Below are 7,481 nucleotides of genomic sequence, written 5' to 3'. Positions count from 1 at the left end.
AGTTACATTCGTTATTTGCAGTCACATTGACAGTACATTACAGTTACACTGCATTTTTAATTAAATTACATTGAGAGTTACAATACAGCCACTCACCAGTTGATGGATTAGATTACGAAGGAAATTTATCTGTGAACGATCTATTTAATGGTTTCCTACAATGGAGTTTCATTGTATGTATGAGAATGTACCCTTCTCTGAAGGGTCTAGGAATAACTGTTGGAAGGGAACAGAAACTGAATTAAACAGGTCTTCAGTTCATCTCAAGTTTCAAGAACACCACCAGACAAGATCTCTTGGAAACAGTTGACTCTTATAAACCCAACATTACAAACAGGAAGCTGAGGGAAAGAGGAAGGCATACCGTCAGTCTGAAAATCCTGTTTCATTCTGAATAGGATCATTACCTGTAGCTATAAAGAATCCTCTTTTAAAATTTAGAAGGTTTTTTTCAACCTGTTTTTACCAGTTCTTACTTGGTGTCTGTAAATCTGCTTCTGTCATGTGAGTATTATTTCCCCCAGACTTTGAAAAGGATGTTTTGTGAGAAAACCAGCAGCAAAACTGAAATTAAAGAAAAAGGATAGAGACGTGCATAGATTAAAATAGCATGGATAGAAAGTAAGGTGGTATTTGTGACAGCTGCACTTGTACTTAAAGAAGACCTTTAAACATTGGTTGAAGACAGAGCATTTTTTAATCAAACAAGGTAGAATAAGGTATAGTTCTTCTGCAGAGTGTGAGCAATGGAAACTTCATGAATACCTAATTAGTGTATAGTACTTCTAATCAGCATATCACAAAGCTCTTTGCATAAAAGGTAGTGTCATTCTTCTGTTTCACAGAAGCAAAATGTTGTGATCTCATCAGAACTCACTAGAAAATGAGAGTAGCAGGCATATTCAAGGCATATTAGACAAAGGTCAAATTTTTGTTGTTGAGTGTCTGTTAATGTTGTTTTCTCTGAATGAAACAGGGTAAAGTATCTGTCATTTGTTAGGTGTTATTTAGATGAAAAACACATCTTTTGGTTTGGTTTGGTTTTTTGTCTTGATTGCTTGTTTGCAGTTTTTGGAATGTATGGGAATGTTACACTGCATGTTGAAACACTTTCTGTTAGATTACTATCTGAAAGAAAGGCAAAGTAACTATACTGTCAGTTAAGCAGATACTTTTCTATTTTATGAATCATTACGCAGAAACAGTATTTAAGGACCATGAAAGGTCTTTGCGTTAGGAGCTGGCTTTCAGCTTTGACGGTTATAGAAAGAGAATGGACAAATGACGACACTGACATAGATGACACAGGGTTATAAAGTAATATTTTGTATAAACCAATTGGTACAGTTGGAAAAACTGGAGAAGTTTTCAGAGGTACCAGCTTTTATTGAGGTTAGAAAGCCAGGCTTTTCTTTATCAGTCTTGAGAATAAATCCATTCTCTACCTGGATTTGTGCCAGAATTCATCAGTTGTAAATGCATATCTAGTTGCTTGGGCTGAGGAATCAAACCTTGGCCATCTCCCTCTCACATTGCTGGCTGGAGAAAATAGAAAGCAGAAAACTGTTCTACCATAGCGAATATCTAGGTTGGATGTGACATTTGATCTTGACTCTTTGATCTTGCTTTAAACCTTCTACAAATATATATTCCAGTTATAGGCCTTCATATAGATAAATCAGTGATGCACTTAGACCTGACTGAGATCCATTGAATTTAACGGCTATACTGGTACTTCAGCTTATGCACAAGAATCATTTGGTTAACAAATACTGCCCTGAACTGGGAGTTAAGAAACATACACGAGACTCCATTTTCACAGGTACATAATAAAATATCCAAAACTTTGACTTAGATTTAATGTAAAAGTTCTGTAAGATATTAGTGCTATAGAGCAGATAAGAAGAATTTAGACTTAAAGAACTTTCCAAATCCTTGCACCCTATTTCTTCCACCCACCCCCCTCACCTCCAGTAAAAATCTTCCCTAAAGTAACAAACTACCTGTTGCAGAAACAGATCTATCCTGAGAAGAGATTCCTTAAAAATATTGTTGTTGAAGCAGACACAGCCATGTACTTTGCTTGGAGGGGCTGAATCAATCTTGTGGTAGTGGCAGCTCATAGAAGTCCTGAGCAGAACAAGTAGAACTGTGACACTTCAGAAGTGTGCATCTGTTGCTGTAATTACTCCTGGACCCGTGTGACAACCAATACTTCTTCTGTTGGGTAGGAAACTAGCCAGTGAATTGTTGGGTTTTGAATGGGATCCCAGCTTCATATTACTCCGTGAGAGTGATGTCAGTTTAATTAGAATTATCAAAAAGAACTTTACCATTTACATAGAACCATTAGGATACAGAATACCAGGTTGGGAGAGACCTCAAGGATCATCTGCTCCAACCTTTCTTGGCGTAATTGCCACTGAGAGTTCACCTCTCATCTAGCTTGGACAAAAGGAGTGAAATTTAATTCTATTTTTAATAATGTTGTTTGGTTAATGACTTTCTGAAATATCTGATATTCTTGTTTGGCTCAAAACTGAGCTTTATAAACCATTACAAAGTGCTGTTAGGATTTCTTTGTAAGTTACAGTAAAGATCATTCTTTTTACCTGCTACCATTTAGAAGCAATCTGAACTACCAGACAATATATCCAGGCTCTTTACATTGCTATATTGCTATATTCTCAAATGGAATTCCATTTCCAGAGCTGAGGGAAATGGAAAGTGAAATAAATATAGGGTTTAATTCTCATTTGACAGATCAAAAACTGAGTCACAGAAATGAGACATATGGAAGGTAACACACAACATCTGTAGATGAAACAGAAACTGAACACACAGCTTATGAGTGTAGGCAGGTATAGTGACCCCAAATAATTCTCCTTCCCTTGGACAGGTCTTTTTGTCTCCCACTCATTCCTGTTGCAACTGTTTCACCAACCATTTCAACTTCTATTTTCTGATATTGTGAAGAAAACATTCAGTATCGTAGTTCCGCTATTGAATGTGCATGGGTCTATGTGGCAAAAGAAAACAAATTCAGAGCTACTGTGTGGCTACTGCCATTTTTCTGGAATAATTACATGTTTTTTATATTTTGCCTCAGGGTCTGTGTGTGTTTCACCTTTATTAACTCTGCTCAGAAAGTAAAGTGCAGACTGAAATTACTGCACCACAGCTGCTAAATTAGGCCAAGTTTTCAGTTTTGTCATTGGTGACTTGGTACTAGCCTGCAGTTAGTCTTGTTCCACAGTTACATATAGGTGAGCACTGAATAAACAGAAACACCAAAGACCAGCATAAAAAGAAATAATTACCTGCCTGCTATGCTAACATTGAAGAAGTATAGTTAAAGCTAGCCTCCTTCTCCTTCCATTTTCTTTGCTCAACACCAATTAGTAATAAAACACGGTTCTCTCCAGGGAGTCCTGAGTCTTAAAACACGCTTTGGCAGGGTTATAGGTGATATGGTAATTATTTAAAGATGAATCAATTATGGACACTGGGGCTGTAGGCAACACATCACTTTGACTCATACTTCAGTATTTGCCCAATTTTCATTAGAACAATTGGTCATATAATGCCCATGATATGAATAGATTCCAGAGTTTTTTTAACAAGAAGTAAAACTGTGATAATTTGATCTTTGAGCTCCAGAGGTCAAAAATGTAACCTTTTTGTAGAGCTCATTAAAATGAACATGATAGATATGTGCAACTATGTAAGAAGTTTGGAAGACTCTGACAGTAAAGAGACTTTCTTTAAATAGAAATCCTACCTGTGCTGTATGTGTATTTTTTTATGATTTCCAGGCAGTAATAGTTATCTTACCCACCTCTTCTCTCTAATAAAGATATATAAGCAGTAGTATCTTATAAATTAAATATTCCAAAAGAATTCCATAATCTCAAATTATCTAAACCAAGGCATCTCCATCTTCAAGATTTTGCATGAACATACAGAGAGACCATACTTATGTGAACATCTAGAGAGATTATGTTTAAAATTAGATGAAACCATCTTAGATTTAACTGAATTATGTACTATAGGTACAGTTCTGCTATATGCTGTTCTATGCTGCCCATTTCTTGTGCTTCAAGCCTATGCTGGAGGAGCCCACTGTAACAGTAAGAAAATCATTCTGTTTCATCCCAATTTTACCACTTGATTCCTGTGTTTTCATAGCTTTCAACCTCTAGTTTCTTTGCCGACACTGCCAATGAAATTGTTGTAGATGGTAGGTTTTTGGCAGAAACACTAGCTTGTAGGAAAGTAGACTAACACTATCACATGTAAGCGTTGGTTTTAACAGTTTTGAGACTTTTGAAGAACTTATATCAGACATGATCTGGTAAATTGAAGGTGGAGTCTTCTGTCCAATTATAAATCTCTTCCAAGTCAGCCCAGTTCCCCAAAATTATTCAAAGTACTTACTAGTATGAAGAGTGGAAAAAAAGACAGAAATCCCATACCTCTTTGCATTTTTTAAGTTTTTTGAGCAAAATAGCATTATTGTACATAAGAAAATGAGAATTTTTTGCTTCTGGAATAGATTCCATTTTAATATGATGATCTAATAGTTGTTATGTTTGAGGAAACATGGGTGCATGTTCTCTTTCAGCTTGTATTATGTTTCCTGAAGTGATTGCACAGAAGGGTTTTATATTTTATGCTGTTTCACCTCAGTGCAAATAAATGTACAATTAAAACAATAAAGAAAATGAAGTTGCACAGTGTTCACGTTTTGAATTAATCATATATATACTTCAGGACATTTAAAATATATTTTTTAAGAATATATATGATACTCTTCTTGAAACATTATTATCTTCAAAATATTTTAGGATTTTTAATCTGTTTCCCACCCCAAGTAACATCTACAGAAATTGAGATCAATGTAGTTGGTGGGTTATTCTATAAATCAGTTCATCAGCTTCAATAAACCACGGTAGTTTTAGATTAATACATTCCTCATGTAACCTGTTATATTCATCCAAAATCTTGAATTTTATGTGAATAGTAAACATCATTACTGGCCAAAGTTAGTAGCAGTCTGAGGCTTACTCATTTTTTCTTAAGATACCTAGTTTTTTAATGTGTTTTTTAGGATCTCTGTTCCTGGCTAACCTTAATTAATGGTAACAATAAATAATAGAAGCTGTTCAGCATTGCTTTTCTTGGTTCACCAAAAATGTCAGCTCCAAGCATAAATATACCAGGCAGATTCCTGCCTATAGCATTTCTGCCCAGCAGACTGAGTCATCATCATCTACTTACACTCTCGGTTAAATGGTTAATTCCATCACAATTATGAATTCCTATTGGCTTTATGGGACAGGATTTCATCCAAAGAGATGAATTGGGGTTCTAATTTGGTCACTTGTGTTCTTAGTAACATCTCTTTAGATTAACTTGGAAAGATTTCTCTAATTTATTTTTGGTTTAATTTTTGTGGCAGTTTCTAGTACTTCAGAGGTCAGCTGACAAGAGGGTTTTTCATGTAGGAAACGCTTTCTCCAGTTATTAAATCGTGATTAGTGGAGGCAAAAATCAGAATGTTCTCAACAGAATCTCTCAGGTAGGCTTTTGGACTTCCTTTTGCCAAAAATGAAAATGACATTTCGTAAGTTACTTCCTCTTCATGCAAGTTCCAGTTAGACATTTCATTATGTAAGTCTAGATTAATAAAAGAATCCTACGTATTTCTACTACATAGTTCCAATCACTTTGTCCAGTTTCTGCCACCTTTTACTCCCTTCCTGTTCTATTATTTACTTTTATGTACTTACTCCCATAGATTTCTTGAGATCTACCAGGTTTCTTCCTTGAAATTAATTCTGTTATTGTATCTTCTTACTGATTGTTCTTCTGTCCACGTACCTAGCTCCAAAGAGCTAAGAATATATGCCTACAAAAATAGATTTGCCTCTCCTTCTCTTCAAAGGCAGGAGACCCCCCAACACACTTACCACATTTATAAAAAGATACCCACAAAACAGGCCCATTCAGCTGTTGCTGAATTCTGTTTATTCCTTGATTTTACATTTCTCTATGCCCCTGAATTTGTAAAAGGCAAGCAATGGATTCATACATCATAATGACTAGGGTAGTCTATTTAAATGGTTTTCCTAAAAAGCAGCCTCGTCAATGCCTAAAACCAGGAAACCTCTCAGTGCACATGCGGTTCAGCAGCATTCTTAAAATCCTTATTAAAAGTATTGCTTTGCTAAAATTGTCGTTTACTATAAAATCAGTGAACTCATGTTTCTGGTGAAACACAGCTATCTAGATATAGATAAACTGGTATGTGGTTTGTATAGATATGCTACGATTTGATTCTGTTCCTGAAGAAGCTGTCAGTATTAATATCCTCAGAATTTACATAAACAGATACAAGAGTTCTAGATCTTATCCCTGCATGTGTAACTTTGATTATCTTCTCTGGTTTTTCACATATGTATAAGAAATTAATATTGAAGGGTTCATTTTATTTGTACAGATGTAACTCTTAAAAGCTAAGCTGGAATTTGGTTTTTGATATGTCAGTAACTTGAAATCATTCATATTTTAAAATATTATGAAGATTTGAATGTGCAATTCATTGCCAGTAGCCCACTGCTTTTCTTCCTCTTGAAACTGTTTTTTAACATGTTCTTACACACGTGAAATATGTTTTTCAGACGTGTGATTATTACAGCACGCTGCTTTCCATGCCTTCCTCATATTTACATCAAAAGTTTCTCCTCACTTGGGTGTATCAGCCATTTATGACTAGGTTTTGGGTTTTTTTACTTAGTTGAAAACACAAGCAACATGTTTCTCCTAGAAAACACATTTAGTGAAATTACAGTCTTGTTTGCCATATGGTGCTTCATACAGATGGAGGATTATTATGCAAATCTTTTGATTAGTGAGTTTCTGCTATTCTAGGAGTCATTTCTTTTATGTGTTGGTTTTGTACACATTTAGTTCCATTTTTAGGATGATCTGGGACTGTGCCAAATCTTTGATAATCTTGGTGATACAATTTTTCACAACTTTAAACTTTTTCTTTTATTTATGGTAAATTCCATTTTCATTGTTCATCAGGCAAAGGAATTAACTTTTACTTCAATTTACCATATGAGAAATATAATGCAAGAAGCTTCACTCAATGCTGAATGAAATAAATAACAAAAATCTGCATCTTGCCATCACAGACTTTGCCTTCATAGTTATAGGCATGTAACATTGATAAGTAACACTGGTGACTCCTATTAGATTTTCTCCAAATAGCAGGTTTTGTAGCTGAGCACTGGACAGTGTGATATATAATGCTAGGGGTATTTTTATTTCTACATGGTTCATAAAGATTTTGGATAGGAATTATATCTTCAGCTCTTCATCTATGAGCATGGAAATGTGAAAATTGGATGTGAAAAGAAAATGTTACTTTTTGTAGCTAGCCCTTCTGTTAAATTTAGATTCCTTAGATACAA

The sequence above is a fragment of the Numenius arquata genome, chromosome 6, assembly GCF_964106895.1.
Source record: "Numenius arquata chromosome 6, bNumArq3.hap1.1, whole genome shotgun sequence".
Classification (NCBI taxonomy): Eukaryota; Metazoa; Chordata; class Aves; order Charadriiformes; family Scolopacidae; genus Numenius; species Numenius arquata.
Note: the sequence above shows the minus strand (reverse complement) of the source record.